Source organism: Ranitomeya variabilis, chromosome 3, assembly GCF_051348905.1.
Source record: "Ranitomeya variabilis isolate aRanVar5 chromosome 3, aRanVar5.hap1, whole genome shotgun sequence".
Classification (NCBI taxonomy): domain Eukaryota; kingdom Metazoa; phylum Chordata; class Amphibia; order Anura; family Dendrobatidae; genus Ranitomeya; species Ranitomeya variabilis.
This window is the reverse complement of record NC_135234.1, coordinates 700,216,244-700,237,114: the sequence shown is the minus strand read 5'-3', so window position 1 is coordinate 700,237,114 and position 20,871 is coordinate 700,216,244. Positions and strand designations below refer to the sequence as shown.

Below are 20,871 nucleotides of genomic sequence, written 5' to 3'. Positions count from 1 at the left end.
ACTGCTGCAGCCACCAACAGTTTCCTGCAGCAATGACACTGCCTCCTGGGACCCCAATCCACCGCAGCCACCTTCCCCCGGTAAGCTACCATAAAAGCAGACTGTTAGACGAATCGCCATTTTATTGACATTTTTTTTTCTCACAAAATTTGGAATGAATCTTATAGTCCGGTGCGTCTTATAATCCACAAAATATGGTAGTTCTCATTTACATTTCCTCTAAAATTTCTCTTAGCTTTTTTTTCAGAATTTATCTTTCAAGTCTCACCAGGATTGACAACCATCCAGAAATTCCAGTGCAGATTGTAAAATTAGGGCATTTTTTTTTACCCTGTCCATACAAAAAAATTGCAGTTCATTCTTTTATATCATGCTATAACTGGTACGGTGCCATTTTCAGACACTTTTTTTTCCTGATGAATTTATTTATAGCATGATATAAAAGATATATAGTAGGGGAAGAGACCCGGATTTAATGTTTAGTCACGTATTTGCTGTAGTTTTGATAAAACACTGTTGTATCTGTTGCAGCTCTGCTAGTTCTCTCAGTGATGAGCTATTGCTATGTAGCCTTCTCAATGCTAAGCTCTAGCTATCCTCACCACTCACCATAGATTGGCAGAATTCTGCCTATGCACAGTGAATGCTGTCAGTGAATGGTGGAGGTGGACAGAAAATGAGCTCATTATTGTAAGGACTAGCTGAGCTGCAGCAGATAAGACAGTGATTGTATCAAAACTTCAGTAAGAAGCCAAGTGAGTGGCCCTGTGTTGGAATCAGGCTCTCTGTCCTATTTTATGCTGCCCTCATATTTGGCAGATGTGGAAACACAAACCTGCTGACAGGTTCCCTTTAAGTATTATTTTCCCAATTCCACAATCAGAATTTCACATTGTGACCTCTTCCATGGATCCTGCTTTATTGTCTGCGGACTTTTGCCATGTTTACACAGTTTTTCTTTCATAAACCTCAATTCAAGTTAAATATTTCTCAGACTTACAGGTTTGCACAGGACTTTGTGCTTAATACAAGTGAGATCTATGATGCTCCTGCCTGGGGCATCCTTCTGCATAGCTGCATATTTTCACTTTAGCTTCTTTTTCCAATATTAGGACTTGCAGACACTGAGATGTTGCTGTTCTTCAGAAACAGATTGCGCTACTTTTTGCCTTTGGCTTTACATACGTTAAACATCATGCATTCCTTTTTCTTTATGTAAGATCAATTTAATTGTTAAACAAGGATCTTGGTAGGAAAATTATCCTAAAAAGTGCTGATTCTGCATGAAAGCAGATAATGTCGATGGAAATGACCTACTTACGCTTTGGGGGAGATGTCTGTCTTTTGTACGCCATTTTTCCTATGTAATCTAGAATTAACTTCTCCATACATTACAAGGAGCAGTCACTCAGTCAATAGCTATACACATACTGTACATGCTCAGTTTGGTTGTGCGTGCATGTGTTTCCAGTGGGGAGGTAGATAAGCAATCTCCTGGCACCTCTTGTGTTTGGTTTTCTCCTGGGGAAGAAAAAAAAATAGTATTATAAGTCAACAGGCCAGATTATTCCCACCCTCAACATCATCTATTTAGGGAGAGTGGGGAGACCCCAATTCACCTAAGACATTTGGCGGGTTGCACCTAATTATTGGATTACTCTATTGAACAAATCTATTGTGACCATAACACATTCTCCATTGTACTGAAGTTTGTACACAATTTGTATATTCTCCCTTTGGAGATAGCTGTCTCTCCAGACTGCCACATGCACATGTTTTTTCAATGGGGAGAGGGGAGAAAGCCTCTTACAAAGATGTCTGTCCTGAGAACAAAACAACTGGACATCTTAGTTTAAACTGCCCAATCCAGAGTGTCGGAGAAGAGTCAGGAGACCACTAATCAGACAACCCCTTCTGAATCCCCATTTCCTCCAAGTAGAATAATAAGACTTATACTCACCTCCGGTGCCGGCACCGTTCCAGCAGTGTTGGCACTGACTCTCCTGGGCTCGAGTGAAATGTCTACATGTTAGACATCCGCAGCAGCAGCTCTCACTTCCTCCAAATATTTTGTCCTGACTGGCTGCAGTAACCACCGATCGACCAAACCACTGCACGACCAGCTCTACCCTCACCTACTGTATCCTCACCCATCCCTTGTAGATTGTGAGCCCTCGCGGGCAGGGTCCTCTCCTACTGTACCAGTTGTGACTTGTATTGTTCAAGATTATTGTACTTGTTTTTATTATGTATACCCCTCCTCACATGTAAAGCGCCATGGAATAAATGGCGCTATAATAATAATAATAATAATAAATAATAATAATAATGACCTAACACAGCTGGAACAGCGCTGGCCCCTGAGGTGAGTAAAGCCGCTATTATTTTACTGGGTGGAAACATAGGAATTGAGAAGGGGTTGTCTGAGTAGTGGACAACTGAGTGCACTATGGGCACTGAGGTTTCACACTGATATTTTGCCGTGGTATTGGCTTCCCACTTCACTATATCTTGATCAAGATATGTGCAACCTTCATCCATATGATTATGAAAAGCTGCAACTTTTGGCATGTCTTTGCAGTTGTCACATTGTGTAGCTTCATAACAACTGCACGTAGTATATCCCTGATCTAGATATTGGATTCATAAGGCCACGTTCACACGTTCAGTATTTGGTCAGTATTTTACCTCAGTATTTGTAGCCAAAACCAGGAGAGGAACAATCAAAGGAAAAGTATAATAGAAACACGTGCACCACGTCTGCATGGTTCACCCATTCCTCGTTTTGGCTTACAAATGCTGATGTGAAATACTGACCAAATACTGATCATGTGAACGTGGCCTGTAGGCTCATCTGTGTCTCAGGAGCATGCTCTTCAAATTTCTTTCTATAGTTCCTATGTCTATTTTTTTGCTTTGGAAAGTTGATAACGGAACTGTGCTTTCAAAATGTCTAAGAAACACCTTGGCTTTCTTGTATATTCTTCCAGATACTCATTTCCTCCTATACTTAACACATATTTGTGTGAATGTTACTAACAGAAGATTACAGTAAATGCTGGAAGGATAAGGCACACAGTCTGCGTCTTAGGTTTTAGAAATGTACACACCAGTCTGTAAAGTTTACTTGCATGAAGCCCAATTTCATAACGGGAACTTTTTGTAGTAGAGATAATAGCAGATGAGATGATGATAAGTTAGCCTTTGGGAGTTTTTCTGGCACAACTAGACATAAATCTAATTCTACAGAAATATTTGGCATGTCAAGTTACCGTCATATCAAGTGGAAGATCTTTTTAATAAAATATGTTTTTCATAAAGGTTGCAATATTAATCAATCACGTGACTTTTTAATCAAGAGCTTAGAATATTTGTAAAAAAAATTATTTCACAGTGGAATAGCAATCTATCTAAATAAAAAAGATAGAAAGATCATCAAAAAAATAAAGTAGCACTAATCCAAATAAAGTGTGGTGCACGCCTCCAGGCCAACAGACCATTGGTCCCCAAAAAGCAAAGAAACAAAAGAAAAGCATCAATCCAATGCAATCCTGACAAAACCATGATTATTTATTATGTTTGAGGTCCAACAATATGAGAAAGACTTCCGTGAAATAGGCTCCTTGTTATCGAAATATCGTATACACTAAGGCACCCAATAAATAGACAAAAATAAAGCAGCTTAGATGAGTGGATCTTTTGAAATTTGAATTCTTTTTCGAGAATCTCAATATTGGAATGTGAACATAAAACCCTTAAAACGTATGTTTATTACAACAGTTATAAAAATAACACCAAAAGAAAACCCAAGTGCACAACAATTGTGATGAATTAAACGATAATTCACATATTTCATGTGTGACTGCTCAGATACATCATATTTATTATGCAGTCAAACACATATTCCAAAAGTGAGCCACTGTATTGTTTCCTCCTCCCTACCCTGCGCCGGGGTTGCCAGGCCCATGGGAGGGCAGGAGGCACAATGCTAGATAAACTCTATTAGAACAGTTCCCAGGTACACCCACACATGGCCTACGAAACACTGCATGTCCACTGTCATCCCTACATGCCAGTGGAGGTTCGGACCCTAAAAACGATGTTTTGGTGCCCCCGCTCCACGATGGCTTTCTCTCACTTACCCTTCAGGTGCTGTACTGATATATATGCAGGGAGCCTAGACTAGACAATGATCAACTAGACTAAGGGTGGGGACGAGAGACTGGGTTTACATGCGGTAAATGAATGGTTCATCAGGAGCCTGGAATATTCATGCGAGGTATAGATGCTTAAGGATGGCCACAAGATGATTCAAGGCACATGGTGGTGTGCCTGGGTACTGCAACATGTGCTTTTTAAATCTGGCCCCATATGCCGAGAAACCACCCACCGTGCGTGATGATAGGTCAATGCCAAGCCAACCCACTGCAGGTTATAGATTATAAAGTTGTAACTGGGTTTGGCTTATTCGTTAAGCCCCTCCCCCAAATCCTGATATCATGCTGGTGTCCATTCTCAATACAGATACAAGTAAATATACCTGCTGGAGGAATCAATACTGGAGTGGTCTACATATATCCCATAGATGGCCCGCAGGTGCAGCACAAAGCCGGAGCATTATGCGATGGTAGCATATTCGTGTGTCAATGTGCAACGTCTCTCAAGCACCGGAGTTGTCTACATTCCAGAGTGGAACGTACAGGCGCCGATCGCGCATGCGCGGAAGATGGTACTTCTGCTGGAAGCCGAAGGAAACTGCGTTCCAGGCTGGAACGCATAGCCGCGAGCTCCCTAATAGGTAGCGGCGGAGATGAGAATCGTCCCTATCCGGTATAGTGGCTATACACATGCAGTGTCCAGCGTTGCATAAGGTCCATATCTCAGGTGTAAATTCCTGCGTAGTGGGCACTGATGTCATAGGATACTGATCATTGATGTTCTCTATACTAGCTTATTTAGAGAGGGATAAATGGTCATAACTGCCTGATACGAATTCCCATGCCGGACACTGGGGTAGAGCAATGTATTTATGGGCGCCAGGGTTCTCTATCGATTCATGTTAAAGATATCACATATTAGTGTAAATAACAGAATAGATATAGATAAAGGGCTCCAAATAGAGATATCACATAAGGTGATGCATTCCAGCGTCAAAGGTGATATAGGGATCCATATTTTTTGGGGAGAGAAGAAGCAGCAGGTATTCTCCTTATAGGAAACATGTATATGAAATTTGTTCGCTGAGTCCCTTGGGGCTCAGAGATTGGACCCTAAAGGTCCATTCAGCTTCCTTCTGAAGAATGCTTTGATCCAAATCGCCTCCTCTGATTGAAGGATTCACGAGTTCAACCATGCAAAAGACGACCTCCATGTACACTATTGATATGTCTTGTTACTGCTCCCACCCGTCTTTTCAGCTCCCTCGTTGCTTTATCAATGTAGTCGAGGGGCCAGGTACAGGTGGCCTTGTAAATCAGACCAGACCATTTTAAGTTGCCAAAGTCCCTTATTGAAAAAACCTTCCAGATCCCGAACTTGTGAAGGTCTTACAGGGGGTCATCCACTTGCAATTGCAGCAGTTCTCAGTGTAAGGGGGTGGCAGGTCCCCTCAATTGCGCCCATCTCTCCTTCCATGTGACCCCCCTGTGCACTGTATATAAATATGTTATGTATTCTTAATGTATTGTGCCATGTTTGCCTAGTCCTAATGTTTACTATGGTAATGTATGTAACTGTGTGTTAGAAGTAGGGAAAGAGTTAAGTAACTTAGGGGGCTGGGTCAGCAGCCTCCAGAGCAGACAAGAAGTCTTGGTCTGCAAGCAGTAAGCCCAGGTATGTCGTCCAGGGCAGATGTGTGCTATAGAAGGGGCATTGCCAGACTCCAAGATGGGAGAGATCTGCTGCTCCGGACCAAGGAGTTATATTGACTGAAGGCTTACAACACCGGCCCCCAGGAGTTGGGACAGGGCCTTCGCTGAAGGGGTCTCAGGCGCCCAGATTCCAGCAATTGGACTACTGTGAACTTCAGCTGCTGCGGTCGTTGTGGGTACGGCCGCAGCCAGCATCAGGGAGAGAGCAGAAAGCCAGTATTGAAGTTGTCTTTTTGTTCATCCTTCATCATTTGTTCAATAAAAGTTCATTTTCCCTGTTGGAGTACAGCTGCCTTCTGGACCCTTATTTGCCTGGACTGCTGTGACCAGAGGAAGAGAAGTTAACCTGTGGGGAAAAGCTGTGTTGATTCTGTCTATCTATGTGCAAGGGACCGGGTGTGCTCACTGACCGTTTGCTCAGTGGACTCTGTCCATGTTCTGTGCCTTTCAATAACCTCAGCCACTACTACCCCCTGGTCACCCTTGTTACACCACATCAGTTTGAGCCACAAGTTTTTTGATCAAGCCATGTCCCCCTTGCTGGTGGTCTGGAATATAGGCTATGCTTCAGTCTATCACCCACAGATCTTTCCCTCCGGTAGGTTACCTTAGGGTTTGATGGAACTAATTTACTAAGTTTAGGGTCCCCTAATAGAATGCTCCAGTGTTTCTCTAATATGTTAAACATCAATATTGGAAAGCTTGTATTTGTTCAGAAAATACATGTGGGGCAGAGGAGAAAGAGACCCTTCTCACAAGAGCTAACACTATACAGGTGAGAGAAAGAGAGAAGACTCTGCTGACCATAAGAGTTTTCACTGTACAGGAGAGAAAGGACCCTGCTGTTCATAAAAGTTTATACTCTACAGGGGAGAGAGACAGAGAAGACCCCGCTGACCATAAGAGCATATACGCTACAGGAGAGAGAGAAGACCCCACTGACCATAAGAGCTTACACTCTAGAGCAGGGGGAGACCCAGTGACTCTGGAGATGGAAAATGACTCTGCTGTACAAACCAGGCTCCACTGGGAACCACTGATCTGTGATGGTCCAGGTACTGATCACTGTACAAGGAATGATAATGCTGGGCCAGTATTTTTTTGTGAACTGAGAGTTGAATTTCAAAATGTTTGAATTTGCTTGAAACTGTGAATATCAGGAAATTCAACTGTAACTCAATCCTCCACGGGTTGATTTGCTGGCAGCACTCCTGTGAAATCCAAGTGAAAAAGTGACTATCTTGTATTTAACTTTCTCATATCTGTCTGTCTATCTTGTATTTATTTCTTTGGTAAATCAACAATAAATATTGAGGATATGACATCTAAAGAGCACAATACCATAAAATAAGCCATTACTATTTTGTGTATCTATACAGTGCTTGCAACTAAGCCCTATCTACTGCACTGTATATTGGCATCATGCATAGACAGATTTTGTGCTTTTTATTGCATTGAAATACATTCCAGATACTCCAGTGTGTACTAATAATAATATATTAATAATAGTAATAATATAAACCCCCTACTATAATAAAAAACACATGCATAAACCATAACATAAATAAAAAATAAACCAGATTTTTCTTAAAAATATATTTCAAAACAGGAATTAATGAAATAAAAAAAGTTTCTTTTGTCTAGAATGAGTATTCTCAAGATGTCTCTTGAGCAGCTCCGAGCTGTGCAGTTTTCTTCCGTCTCCTTATTTCCTGGTTTCTAGCAAGGTGGCCTCTCCTCCTTGATTGACAGCTCTTGAAAATAATAGAGCTGTTATATTAGTAGAACTATAACGCCATGTTCACACTTTGATTATTTGGGCAATTTTTTACCTCAGTATTTGTAAACAAAAACCAGAAGTGGGTGAAAAATGCAGTGGCAACGTGTTTCTATTATAATTTTCCTCTTATAGCTGCACTCCTGGTTTTGGCTTACAAATATTGATTTAAAAAACTCACCAAATACTCAACGTGTGCAAGTGGCCTAAAGCTCAACACAAGTTCTGCTTTAACACATTTAGCTATCAGTGGCTTGTTTAGACTAGAGTCTACAAATAAGAACAAGCACAAAGCTCCAGATACCAAGAGCAGTGATTAGGTGACTTGCTCTGAAAGCTGTCAGCTGGTGATATTGAATATTTATACCAGAAAATTTCTTCACAAGCTGTATGGGGATAGTTTTGGGGGGGAAGGGAGATGTGCAGCTAACTGATGTGTAAAAATCAAAGATCTGGAGAGAGGTGACTTGTATGTTAGGAGTTAACTCCTCTCCTGAAATGTAGCTAATTCTCACTTTCAGGAAGGTCTGGAGGTAGAGCTCCATGGAAATCAGCTGCACACTGTAAAACACAAAATTTGTCTTTGCAGAAGAAAGACAGCAGCTACAAAAAGCAAGTCAAGTTAAAACTTGCTTATTTCATGCTGTCTAACTAATTAAAGCAATTTAAGAACCCAAGAACCCCGCCTTATTCATTTCAATTAACATAAAAAATAATGTTTTTATGTTATTGGAGCTCTTATGGTGCCTGAGAATAACAATATTTAGGGAAAACTGGGGTCCAAATGCAGGATTAGTGGGGATCCTGGTAGTTTGACTTTGACCGATGATAGAGGGGTTGATGGAGAAGATAATGCTGGGGTGGTACAGATTCCTAACAATATGAAATCTATTTCTGTGATAAGAAAATCTTTTAAAGAGCAATTGTGGTCCTTTCCAAAACAGAACTGCAAACGAAATGCTGAAAATAACAAAAGCCAAAACTATCATGTGTATGTTGTTACCATGCCACAATGCCAAGATAATATTTGAGGCCTCTCAGGCATTGGTGCTTTGTGTTACACGTGTTCCAAAATACATCTCCTTACTTTTTTCTCAAATACCACCCTAAATTAAAACATATGTGCAGGAAACTCCTCAATGAAGAATCATAAAAGTATTACTAACTGTGGATTGTGCTGAAGTTGCCTTTTTGGGAGCTTTGACCAGGGTCTGAGTCATCACGGGGAACTCTGAATGGGGAATATTGCCCTAAATGCACAACTACATGATTAGTAAATGAATACTTAAAGAGTGTTTTCATTGGATTGGAACCACACCTGGACACTGAACCCAATGGGTCCCTTTTGCCCATATGAAAAGACCAATACTAACAATAACCTGTGTGAGTTGCATTATCTTTGGAGATTTTGCATTAAGGCTCAAAAACTTCAAATTACACCACTGGTTGGAGCCATCCTGAATGGCGCAGAGATGTACAAATCATGGTGGCAAGATTGATTATCATCTAAGTGTAAGGAAGAAGACCGAGCCGTGGGTGCTGACAGAACCCGGGGTCCAGAACTGCTGGGGCCGCGCCCATTGTTGCAGGGGAGAAGGAAATTGAGGACAGAGGTCAACAATGATCTGCGGAGAGGGGGTGTGGTAAGAGTATCTGGGACCAGGAGGTTTGAGCAGGAAGAGAGAGAGAGTTCTCGCCAGGGAGAAGTAAAAAGGCAGACCTGTGACGCACTGAGAGTAGAGTTAGTCTGCGCGGCAGTGAGAGGATACGAGTGCAGGGAAGACCGAGCAAGGAACCATTGTATGAGACTCCTGATTGCAGAGCACGTTGAGCAGGAGATTGTTGTGCGAGACTCCTGATTGCAGAGAACGTTGAGCGGGAGATTGTTGTGCGAGGCTCGTGACCACAGAGTGTGCCAAACTGGAGATTGCTGTGAGAAGCTCCCGGTTGCAGAGCACGGTGATGGACTAGAGGCTCAACGGTTCGAACCGGTGACCGTCTGTTGCCGCCAGAAGAGAAAAGACTAATCTGTTAGGTGGAGAAGCCTGAAGATTTCAGCCCCGGCCTCAGCCGGCATCCAGCTTTTCATTCAAACCTGAACACGTGACAAGAGTCAAGGTCACGATAAGTGGAACAGGAATACTCATAAACTGTCACCTTAAGTTACTCATCTCTTTTGTGATTCTAGCTTAAATCTGATTTAGCCCCCCCCCCTGTTGCTCCCTGTGAGATTTCTTCCTCTAATCATTAAATCAAACCACTGTTAACCCTTACTCTGTGTATCTGTGTCACTGCATCCGATTCCCTGCATTACATAAGCACCTTGATAGCCAGTACCCATAGCACATACTTAGCAGCTTGCAATGATTTTTTTATAAAATTGAAGAAAATATAGTATGAACTAGTTAAATTGGCATTATAGACTGTATGATAAAAAGGACGTCATAGGAAATCTCCACAATTACATAACAGAAGAAATTCTTGAGCATCAGGAATGAGCGTCAGGACTGCAGTAGAGATGGGCCACTCATCTACATTGCATTAGAAAGGGATTACACTATTTAGCTATTGCACTGTGTGCTTTGATTGTAATTGCTCAACTGAAACTATAATGATAGATGGTTTAGCTTTATTTCTGTGCACCCCAGTGTAGTGTGTAGCCAGACTTTACAGTTAAATTCAGTAAGTATGACATAGCCTTTGACTTGGGAGCCAAGCCAAACCACCAAGGCACCTGCTCATGAAATGTGTTGTATAATTCCACAGGCTCATATAGCGAAGTCAGTGCAAGGAAGTATGATTCATTTGTTCTTACATAAGGAAAAATGAGCAATGACTGAGGAGAAATCATAGCACAGCACACTACAGATTTACTATTGGTCTACTGTACTGCGATATTGTATAGAATTCTTAGCTGAATAGTGGCTGGTTGACCCTGGTGGCATCTCATTTACCCTTCCCCAGAGCTCCAGCCCTGCAGTACTGACAATCTGTGCAGGACCAGAAATGATGATGTCCATCAGTCATCTGACCCTGCAGCCAATCAGTGGTGGTCAGGTCACTACTCACTAGTAATCACAACATTATCACTTCTGGACTGCTAGTGACCACAGGAGTGGAAGGGAGCTTCAGGAGGTAAGTATGGCTTGTTTCTTTCTTTTTTAAGTTTTTTAAACTTAAGAAAAATACAGAAAACCCCTTTAAGATATTTATAAAAAATAGCTCCTTGTCAAACACCAAACCTAGTGTGCATGTTTATATCAGTGAGGAGTCACTAAAAGACCTCTACGGCAGAGGTTCGAAGTGATTGTCCGGTTTTAAGCTAAACGTCTGCAGTCACTGTATGTGACTGCAGATTTGTGAATCCTCACATTGTTCACTACGCGCTGTGAGGATTCTCCGGTGCTGGGAGAAGGCGGACGCGTGACGGTAAGTATGTGATTTGCATATGGAGCGCCCCCACACCGCCGCAGGGCCGAGGGGTACCCGGAGCCGGGCCTCTGGGTCTCAGTCCTGGGGTTGTCACGGTGGCTAGACCCGGTCCGTGGCCCTGTCTGTCAGTGGGGGACGTCCGGTGCAATAAGTGGTGTTGTAACGGTGCAGTTGTGGGGTGCAGGTCGCGGTAAATAACGAGGACACCAGGTTGCAGTCTCTTTACCTCTTTACTGGAGATCTCTGAGTCCTCAGTCCAGAATACGGTTCACCAGGCTGCGCAAGTCCGGCCGGTCCAATGGCACCTCCAGAGTTCACTTCACAGGTGGAAATCGGTGCCTTCCTTCTTAGCGCTATGTGTTGTAGTCCTCCCCTGCTGTGCTTACGGAGAGTACCCCACAACCGTTGTGTCTGTTTCTTAAGTTCCCTCACAACTCGATTAAATGATGTTCTTCTAATCTTCCGTCCCTTCCTGATGTTACAGTTAGAACGGCACCCGTTTGTCGGATAGGCCTGGAGTTCTTCCGGGACCCTAGAGACGCCCCTCTCCCGCAATTGCCTCCCAAGACTTCATAGGTGATATGTGTTAGACAGCCCGCCTTAAACTGACTGTCCTGCCGCTGTTTAGAGTATTGCTTGAAGCTGAATGTTATAATACTCCCTCGGCGTTCCGGCCACCGGTAGTGCGCCTCAGTAGGGTGTTGCTCCGGTCTTACAGCACGACCCCTACTGGAATTCTTCTATTGCTTGATCTCGTTTCTCACTCAGCACAATCTATCTCGCTTCTAGTCCTTTCTTGGATCCCGCCGCTTCCCAGAGCTGGCGCGGACCCGTTACGTTCTTTTCAATGCCAAGCCTCTGTCAGGATCCCACCCCTGACAGAGACCCTACTGTCTCTTCCTCCACAACACCCTCTGCCACTAGGTGTTGCTTCGTCCAATCCAGTCAGCTTTCTGATCTAACTTCCTGCCTGACCCCCAGTTTACCCACTATGGTGGGGAGTGGCCTAATGTATAGAACCCTTAGCTCCCCCCGGAGGCCCGGCTGTGAAATGTATTGGTGTCTGTGATACCTGGTCAGATGAACTCCTTCAGTGCCATCGGACGCACCATGGCTCCCCATAGTGGCGGAGCCACAGTACTGCAACGACCAGGGCTCTGGGGCGCTGCACTCCCCCCTGGTTAAACACAGTACTCCGGGACTGGGAAGAAAACAACAATACAAGTTAGCAAAAAGACATACAATTTTGTTGAGTGCAATGACAATAAGTATACTTGAACAGGCTTCCCTTTATGGGAGGTAAGGACACTTGAACGTTACAAACATGGCAAAAATGCCATAGCAACATGCTATAATTAACTTTTCTTACCCAACCGGGTATTCTACTAAGTGCAAACATTATTGAACAATAATTTAACTTTGCCTTTAAGGACATACACTCTTTATCCACTAAAGACCTTCCTATAATCACATTATAAGGCATTTTAACTTTCTCATTCTCCTACTTTGGATCTGCAGGACCGCCTGTCCTATTGGCACCAGACCTACTGCCTCTCCTTTCTGCTACAGGACCGCCCCGTTCAGCCAGGGCCTACTGCCTTTTCAACTACTATACACAGTATAGAACATAACATACTTTCAGTTTGAGAGCACTGAGCCATCTCTACATGACTCCTATGAGGACTCAGGGTTTACCTTCTATCCTAACTTTCTATCAGCATTATCAAAACATTTTCTATCGAACATTAAGCCTTCTCATTATCTTTCTTCCTTTCACTTCTCAGAGCACATTATCAATATTTCTTCACATGTAACCAGTTAAACACATATAACTTTTCTCATATAAACATTATCATCATTTCCTTTGGTCAAGACATTATTGCTACTCATCTTAAGCAATATTACTATCGAAGCGTGACAAATGAACATCCCCTTTAAGAGAGGACCAAGTCTCTGTGAGGTAGCGTATCTTCTCAAGCTACCAGTCCATACTCATCAAAGGTTCCAGTGCGGTATCTTTGCAAAGAGTCCTTGTTTAAGTAAAACCAGTAGGAAAGGTATCTTCACAAAGAGTCTTTAAGTAAAACCAGTAGGAAACACCCTTAAGAAGGTGTAAACTATATACAAAAGAGTTCGGATCATGCACTGTTCATGATTCAGCAGTTTTTAAAACTTGTGCAAAACTTTTGGTAACGAAAACAAACAATAGGGATCCCGGGTCAACAAAGGGATCCCTTTAAGAGTTAACCCTTTACGGGTATAGCAACAAAGTAGTGGAACAGTAACTATTTACAGATTCAGGGTATCGCGGTTTATTCTTATTCTGGCGGTCTTGGTCCCTGACCTCCGACCGCTGCGGCATCTACGCCGGTAGCAGGTCCCGCAGGGGCCGTCAGACCACCCGGTGTCTGGATCTGAAGGCTGACCTTGCTTGCGAGTTCAGCAGCCGCTACTACGCGTACGGTGGTGATGGTCACAAGATCTGACAAATCTGGATCTGTCATGATCGGGGCAACAGGTGACGCCCCCTCAGGTTCACATCGCCGAACATCCCGAGCACACCACCCTTGTGCGCTCCTGTGACGGGTGTACGTCACCTGGTCCCCCCTTCGTAGTGGGTCGCCATTCCGGTCGCAGCAGGGAGTTTTCACATTGTAACTTGTAACAAAGACGTCAGTGGGTAGCCCCGGCTCCTGGATGGAACCCCAACCCCTCTTCGGGTGGAAGGCCAACACAGTCCCCCGCTTTACCACGCCTTTCCTGCCTTGCACAGACTTTCTGCGTTGCGTATCCGGTTGTTCAACCTCGTCTCGATCCTTCCAGTGATGGATTAGGCATTGCTTATATTGCTCCCAGGTGAGCACGGCAAGGGTGAGGCCGTCCTCCCGGGCTCCATCCGGCCCGGTCCAGGGGGTGGCCCACCGGAGGACCACCCCGTCTGGGCCCACATCTATGGGTTCTCCCATCTGGGTTAGTAGCGGAGGCACTAGTTTCCCCATCGTGTTAGAGGTGAGGATCACCCGCTCCACCGAGAAGAAACGATTATTGCTGGGGTGAGGAGCGCTCACAGGAGCGGGATCGATCGGGGGAACCGGACCGGTCCGGGGAGCAGAATCGGCCGGGGGAGTAGGGGCGCTTTCCATACCTGCGCCTGATGTGATTCCACCGGTGTCGATCCGTTCCGCTGACAAGGACACTGAAATCGGCTGCAGCCCGGACTGCGGCTCTTCCAATACGGTCCCCGGACGCGGCTCCGCTCGCTGTGGTTCCTCCTCCGCTGGCTCCGAGATCGGGATTGGTGGACTCAGCTCCGCTATCTGTTCCAGGGGCTTCGGATCCTCCGGCTGCAGGGGACACGGGTCCGCCTCCGGTGAACGAGGGCAAACCGGGACTGCTCCTTCCCCGTTCCGGCACTCGCTGTTCTTCGTCATGGTCTGCTGATCGGTGGCAATGCATGCATCGGACTCCGCCATTTCTCCGGGGCCGAGCTTCTCCATCTCCGGCTTCCCGCTGTTGCAAATCAGGGGGTCGTCCTCTGCTTAAAGGCAGGTCCTCACATTGCAGCCAGAAGCGCAGGGGGCGGTAGCCATTTCTCGCGCCACCCTGGTAGTCTCCTCCCATGGCACGCCCTCCTTCTTCTCTGGCGTAGCAATGGCGGCGGCTTTTGGCGCGAACTTTTGGCGGCAAGTGACAATCCACAGTCTTTGCAATAAAGTACAGTCCAAGCACAATAAATCACAGTTCCAAGGCACACATGACCTGATTCTTTAGGCTTAAGTAAATCCTGTTCGTGACGCCAAGTTTGGAGCGCCCCCACACCGCCGCAGGGCCGAGGGGTACCCGGAGCCGGGCCTCTGGGTCTCAGTCCTGGGGTTGTCACGGTGGCTAGACCCGGTCCGTGGCCCTGTCTGTCAGTGGGGGACGTCCGGTGCAATAAGTGGTGTTGTAACGGTGCAGTTGTGGGGTGCAGGTCGCGGTAAATAACGAGGACACCAGGTTGCAGTCTCTTTACCTCTTTACTGGAGATCTCTGAGTCCTCAGTCCAGAATACGGTTCACCAGGCTGCGCAAGTCCGGCCGGTCCAATGGCACCTCCAGAGTTCACTTCACAGGTGGAAATCGGTGCCTTCCTTCTTAGCGCTATGTGTTGTAGTCCTCCCCTGCTGTGCTTACGGAGAGTACCCCACAACCGTTGTGTCTGTTTCTTAAGTTCCCTCACAACTCGATTAAATGATGTTCTTCTAATCTTCCGTCCCTTCCTGATGTTACAGTTAGAACGGCACCCGTTTGTCGGATAGGCCTGGAGTTCTTCCGGGACCCTAGAGACGCCCCTCTCCCGCAATTGCCTCCCAAGACTTCATAGGTGATATGTGTTAGACAGCCCGCCTTAAACTGACTGTCCTGCCGCTGTTTAGAGTATTGCTTGAAGCTGAATGTTATAATACTCCCTCGGCGTTCCGGCCACCGGTAGTGCGCCTCAGTAGGGTGTTGCTCCGGTCTTACAGCACGACCCCTACTGGAATTCTCCTATTGCTTGATCTCGTTTCTCACTCAGCACAATCTATCTCGCTTCTAGTCCTTTCTTGGATCCCGCCGCTTCCCGGAGCTGGCGCGGACCCGTTACGTTCTTTTCAATGCCAAGCCTCTGTCAGGATCCCACCCCTGACAGAGACCCTACTGTCTCTTCCTCCACAACACCCTCTGCCACTAGGTGTTGCTTCGTCCAATCCAGTCAGCTTTCTGATCTAACTTCCTGCCTGACCCCCAGTTTACCCACTATGGTGGGGAGTGGCCTAATGAATAGAACCCTTAGCTCCCCCCGGAGGCCCGGCTGTGAAATGTATTGGTGTCTGTGATACCTGGTCAGATGAACTCCTTCAGTGCCATCGGACGCACCATGGCTCCCCATAGTGGCGGAGCCACAGTACTGCAACGACCAGGGCTCTGGGGCGCTGCACATACATGTGGTCACGTGCCGACTTAGATTGGTGTGGCTTCACTCAATGCAGGTGTATTGAGCAAGCCGCACACAGTCTAGTGAGAATGTACAAATTGCATACTTGCGGTCACATGACCAACCGGCGCCGACATCGGAGAATCTGTGCAGGACTCAGTGCACGATGTAAGGATTCATGAGTATGCTGTCACATAACTTAAGAACAGACATCCCCCTTAACCACTTCCCAATATGTGTGGGAGGTGCATTACCATAATCCGCCGTATATACATCGTGATGATCATGCGGGCTGCTGCTGAACGCCACCGAAATCAAATACGGGTGTCAGCTATATATGAGAGCTGACACCCTGCAGCAACGCCCATAATCAGTGCTAGAACTGATTACGGGGGTTTAACCCCTCTGATGCCTCTGTCCATAGTGACATAGTGACAGCAACATTGAGGGGCATCCCAGAATTGTGCCGATGGTCTCTCTGGTGACCCGGGGCCGTAAGATGGCCGCGGGGTCACCCAGGGACGGTGGTATGTCAGCTGATGCTCAGAGCACAAACTGACCTGCCTCCTCCCTGTGTGCAAGACGTTGATCTAATGCCCTAACCTGCTATGCTGTGAAGATATGAGATGTGCAGCATCTGAAACAAGGGATACTGGAAGCCTGTGCTTGCATTTCTTCTGCGGTTTTGCTATCAGTGTGCCAAGAGTGGGAGAAGAGGGTTGCTTTGGCAATCCAACACAATGGGCAGCACTTTGAACACATTTTATAAGTGGTCATAAACTTTTAAATAACTCATGAAAGAATAAAGTTACGTTAAAACCAAGCACACCATTGTTTTTCTTGTGAAATTCTCAATAAGTTTGATGTGTCACATGACCCTCTTCTCATTGGACAAAATAAACTTGGATCCAAAATGGCCAACTTCAAAATGGCTGCCATGGTCACCACCCATCTTGAAAAGTTTTCCCCCTCCCATATACTAATTTGCCACAAACAGGAAGTTGATATCAACAACCATTCCCATTTTATTTAGGTGTATCCATATAAATCGCCCACCCTGTTCTTCACGATATGGTACTCATGCTCGCCGATGTCCAGGCCTCTCTGCACACTTTGCTCATTTTGTCTTCTCGCGGCTGCATGTTTTGTGGCTAGGCTGCATCATGTGAGCGTGACATAGGCTGATGAGCAGGTGGGTGGTGTTTGAACTCTGTGACTTCAGCACGCACGAGCCAAATTCACCACCACCATTGGCCACCATCGGGTCACTTGACCGTAACTTTAGGAGTTGAGGCTTAAAGGCTTACATTAAGCCTATGTCCCATCCACTGATGACACTGCTAGCACAATGAAACATGCTAGGGGGCCGCTGGTGCTAAAATTTATTGTCCTATTCTGCCAATATGCATTAACATACAGGGTGCTATACATTTTCTAAATATAAATTAGCAGGAATACTGCATAAAATAACCACAGACTTCTGAGACAGATTAGGGGGAAAACGTTTTATACCCTTTGTGTATTCTTTAGTTTAATTAATAGAGTTAAAGATACATTTTATGGTCTTCTAGTGAGGGTTAATATGGAGTTCTCCTCAATCTGGATCGATCTATCTATCTATCTATCTATCTATCTATCTATCTATCTATCTATCTATCTATCCAAAGACCATTTTAGTTCCTCCATTATTTTTGTTATATAGGAATATATATTACTTAGGTATTTATAAAGTACCGTATATACTCGAGTATAAGCCGACCCGAGTATAAGCCTGTTATGATCCTAGTGGCAAGGATCGCAGGTCGGACTAGCTAAGTAACTGAACAGACTACTAGCTCTGGGGAAGTGGTAACTAGATTGACCGCAACCTGATCCTATCCGCAAACAACTTTAGGCAGCCGTGGAACGTTACCTAAAAAATCCTAGACGTCTCGTCACGGCCTGAGAAACTGACTATTCCTGGAGGGAAAGTAAGTCCTCACTTGCCTCAGTGGAAGACCCCAAAGATATAGAATAGCCCCCCACAAATATTAACGGTGAGTTAAGGGGAAAGCACAAACGCAGAGATGAAATCAGATTTAGCAAATGAGGCCCGCTAATACTAGATAGCAGAAAATAGGAAGGAAACTGTGCGGTCAATAAAAAACCCTATTCAAAATATCCACGCAGAGATTGCTCGAGCCCCCGCACCAACTAACGGTGCGGGGGAAGCAACTCCGTACCCCAGAGCTTACCCAGCAAAAAGAAATCACATGTTAGCAAGCTGGACTAGACTCATCATACACAGAAATCATATTGCAGGCAGATGAGCAAAAAATATTCAAACAGAACTTAGCTTATCCTGAAGAAGCAGAAAACGAGATAATCAGGAGTAATCAGAATAGCACTGAATACATTGACAGCCGGCAACAAGTGGAAGTGAAGCAGAGCTAAATAGGAGCCTCCCTGGTGAATAACGAGGCAGCTGATCCAGCAGACCCGCAGGATAATAAACCAAACCACCAGGGGGAGCCAAAAAACCAAAGTCACACAATACCATCTGTGACCACAAGAGGGAGCCTGAAAACGGAGTTCACAACATAAGCCACAAAAAACTGGGAAAACTTAATGACTCGAGTATAAGTCTAGGGTGGGAAATGCAGCAGCTACTGGTAAATTTCAAAAATAAAAATAGATACCAATAAAAGTTAAATTAATTGAGACATCAGTAGGTTAAGTGTTTTTGAATATCATATTGAATCAGGAGCCCCATATAATGCTCCATACAAAATACACCCCATATAATGGTCCATAAAGTTTATGATGTGCCCCATGAGATGCTCCATACAAAATATGCCCCATATAATGTTGCATAAAGTTTATGTTGGGCCCATAAGATGCTCCATAGAAAATGTGCCCCATACAATGCGGAATAAAGGTTGATTATGGCCCCATAAGATGCTCCATAGAAACATTTGCCCCATATAATGCTGCACAACGGTTGATTATGGCCCCATAAGATGCTCCATAGAAACATTTGCCCCATATAATGCTGCACAAAGGTTGATTATGGCCCCATAAGATGCTCCATAGAAAATGTGCCCCATATAATGTTGCACAAAGGTTGATTATGGCCCCATAAGATGCTCCATAGAAACATTTGCCCCATATAATGCTGCACAAAGGTTGATTATGGCCCCATAAGATGCTCCATAGAAAATGTGCCACATATAATGTTGCACAAAGGTTGATTATGGCCCCATAAGATGCTCCATAGAAACATTTGCCCCATATAATGCTGCATAAATGTTGATTATTACCCCATAAGATGCTCCATAGAAAATGTGCCCCATATAATGCTGCATAAATGTTGATTATGACCCCCATAAGATGCTCCATAGAATATTATGCCCCATATGCTGCTGCTGCGATAAAAAAAAATGACATACTCACCTCTTGTCCTGAGCAGGCGGGGACACTGACACGTGCGATATTCACCTGTCCCCGTTCAACCGCCACACTAAACACGTCATCGCGCCCTCTGACCTGAACGTCACAGCCAGAGGAAGACACAGCGGCGCCCGCCGGTGGAACTGGAACATGTGAATATTGCAATGTAAACCCTCCCCCATCATACTCACCTGCTCCCGACGCGGTCCCTGGCAACTTCTCTGATGCGATGGTCTCTGGCGCTGACAGCTTGTTCAGCGGCCATTGGTACCGCTCATTAAAGTAATGAATATGCGCTCCACCCCTATGGGAGTGGAGTCGCATCCATATTCATTACTTTAATGAGCGGTACCAGTGACTGCTGAACACAGGAAGAGCTGCGGGCACCGGAGAAGCAGGGACATGCAGAGACGCGCCGGGAGAAGGCGAGTATGATGTGACAGCTGCCGCTCCCCCTCCCCCGCTGACCCCCTGGGACAATGACTCGAGTATAGGCCGAGAGGGGCACTTTCAGCCTAAAAAAATGGGCTGAAAATCTCAGCTTATACTCGAGTATATAAGGTATATCCCGTAATAGTGAACGTTTCAGAAGCGATTTTTAGCCACCCTTGTACGGCCCAACCACTGAGTGTAGCAGAAAGATCAGGCAAAAACTTATAATTAAATATTTTCTCACATGTGGTGATATCTTTCCATTTTCCAGCATTGACTGTGATATCATAATTTGTGCTGCCAACATTATTAATTAAATTCATATCCTAAACCTATTTCCAAAGCTATAAAAAGTTAAAAGCAAATATGCGTTTACTTGTTCCCTGATTCATTACTCTGTGATTAATACCAACACTGACTATACTGCCTGATACAATGCAACATGTATTTATTTATTTGCAGTGAAACACAAAGCGTAGACTCCCTAGAGCCGCTGACTCATTCAGGACTCATCTGAAATCTTCAGTGAGAGTGAGAGTTATTTCACATTGTGCAGGAGGTGACGTTAGTTCATGGAAATGATCAGTGTTAAATTGACAGAACTCAAACTTTAATTCCATTTTGTCTCAATTAGTAAAATGCAGTATTGTAGAAGTAAAGAGGACCTTTCACCAAATTATTAAAGTTGAACCGGACACACAATGTAATTGTGGCTGCAGAGTGGAATAAAACGTGTTTGTTTTTTTTGTTTTTAAATTTCGCCTGTCCGTTGAGGAGTTATTCGCAATCAAAGTATTGCCACCTAATGAGTTAACTTTTTTTAAGTTCAAGTGAGTGTTATCAGACTATTTTCCCATGGGGCATATACTATTGCTGCTTGTAGTAAATTCTGAATCATAAGCAGGCAGCAACATCCTAGAGAAAGAACCATCACCACAATCATGGTTAGACTGGCCCACCAGAGAATCGGAGAATCCT

At 44.8% G+C, this 20,871-nt stretch overlaps 1 long non-coding RNA gene across 1 annotated transcript in view; it reads right to left on the bottom strand.

Annotated features, from left to right (window-relative positions):
* Nucleotides 1-1,326: 1,326 nt before the first annotated feature.
* Nucleotides 1,327-20,871, bottom strand: part of LOC143818534 (uncharacterized) — a 173,955-nt gene continuing 154,410 nt past the window's right edge. Inside the window, exon 3 of the long non-coding RNA XR_013224592.1 lies at nucleotides 1,327-1,521. This is a non-coding gene — a long non-coding RNA (uncharacterized LOC143818534). The remainder of the gene's footprint in view (nucleotides 1,522-20,871) is intronic.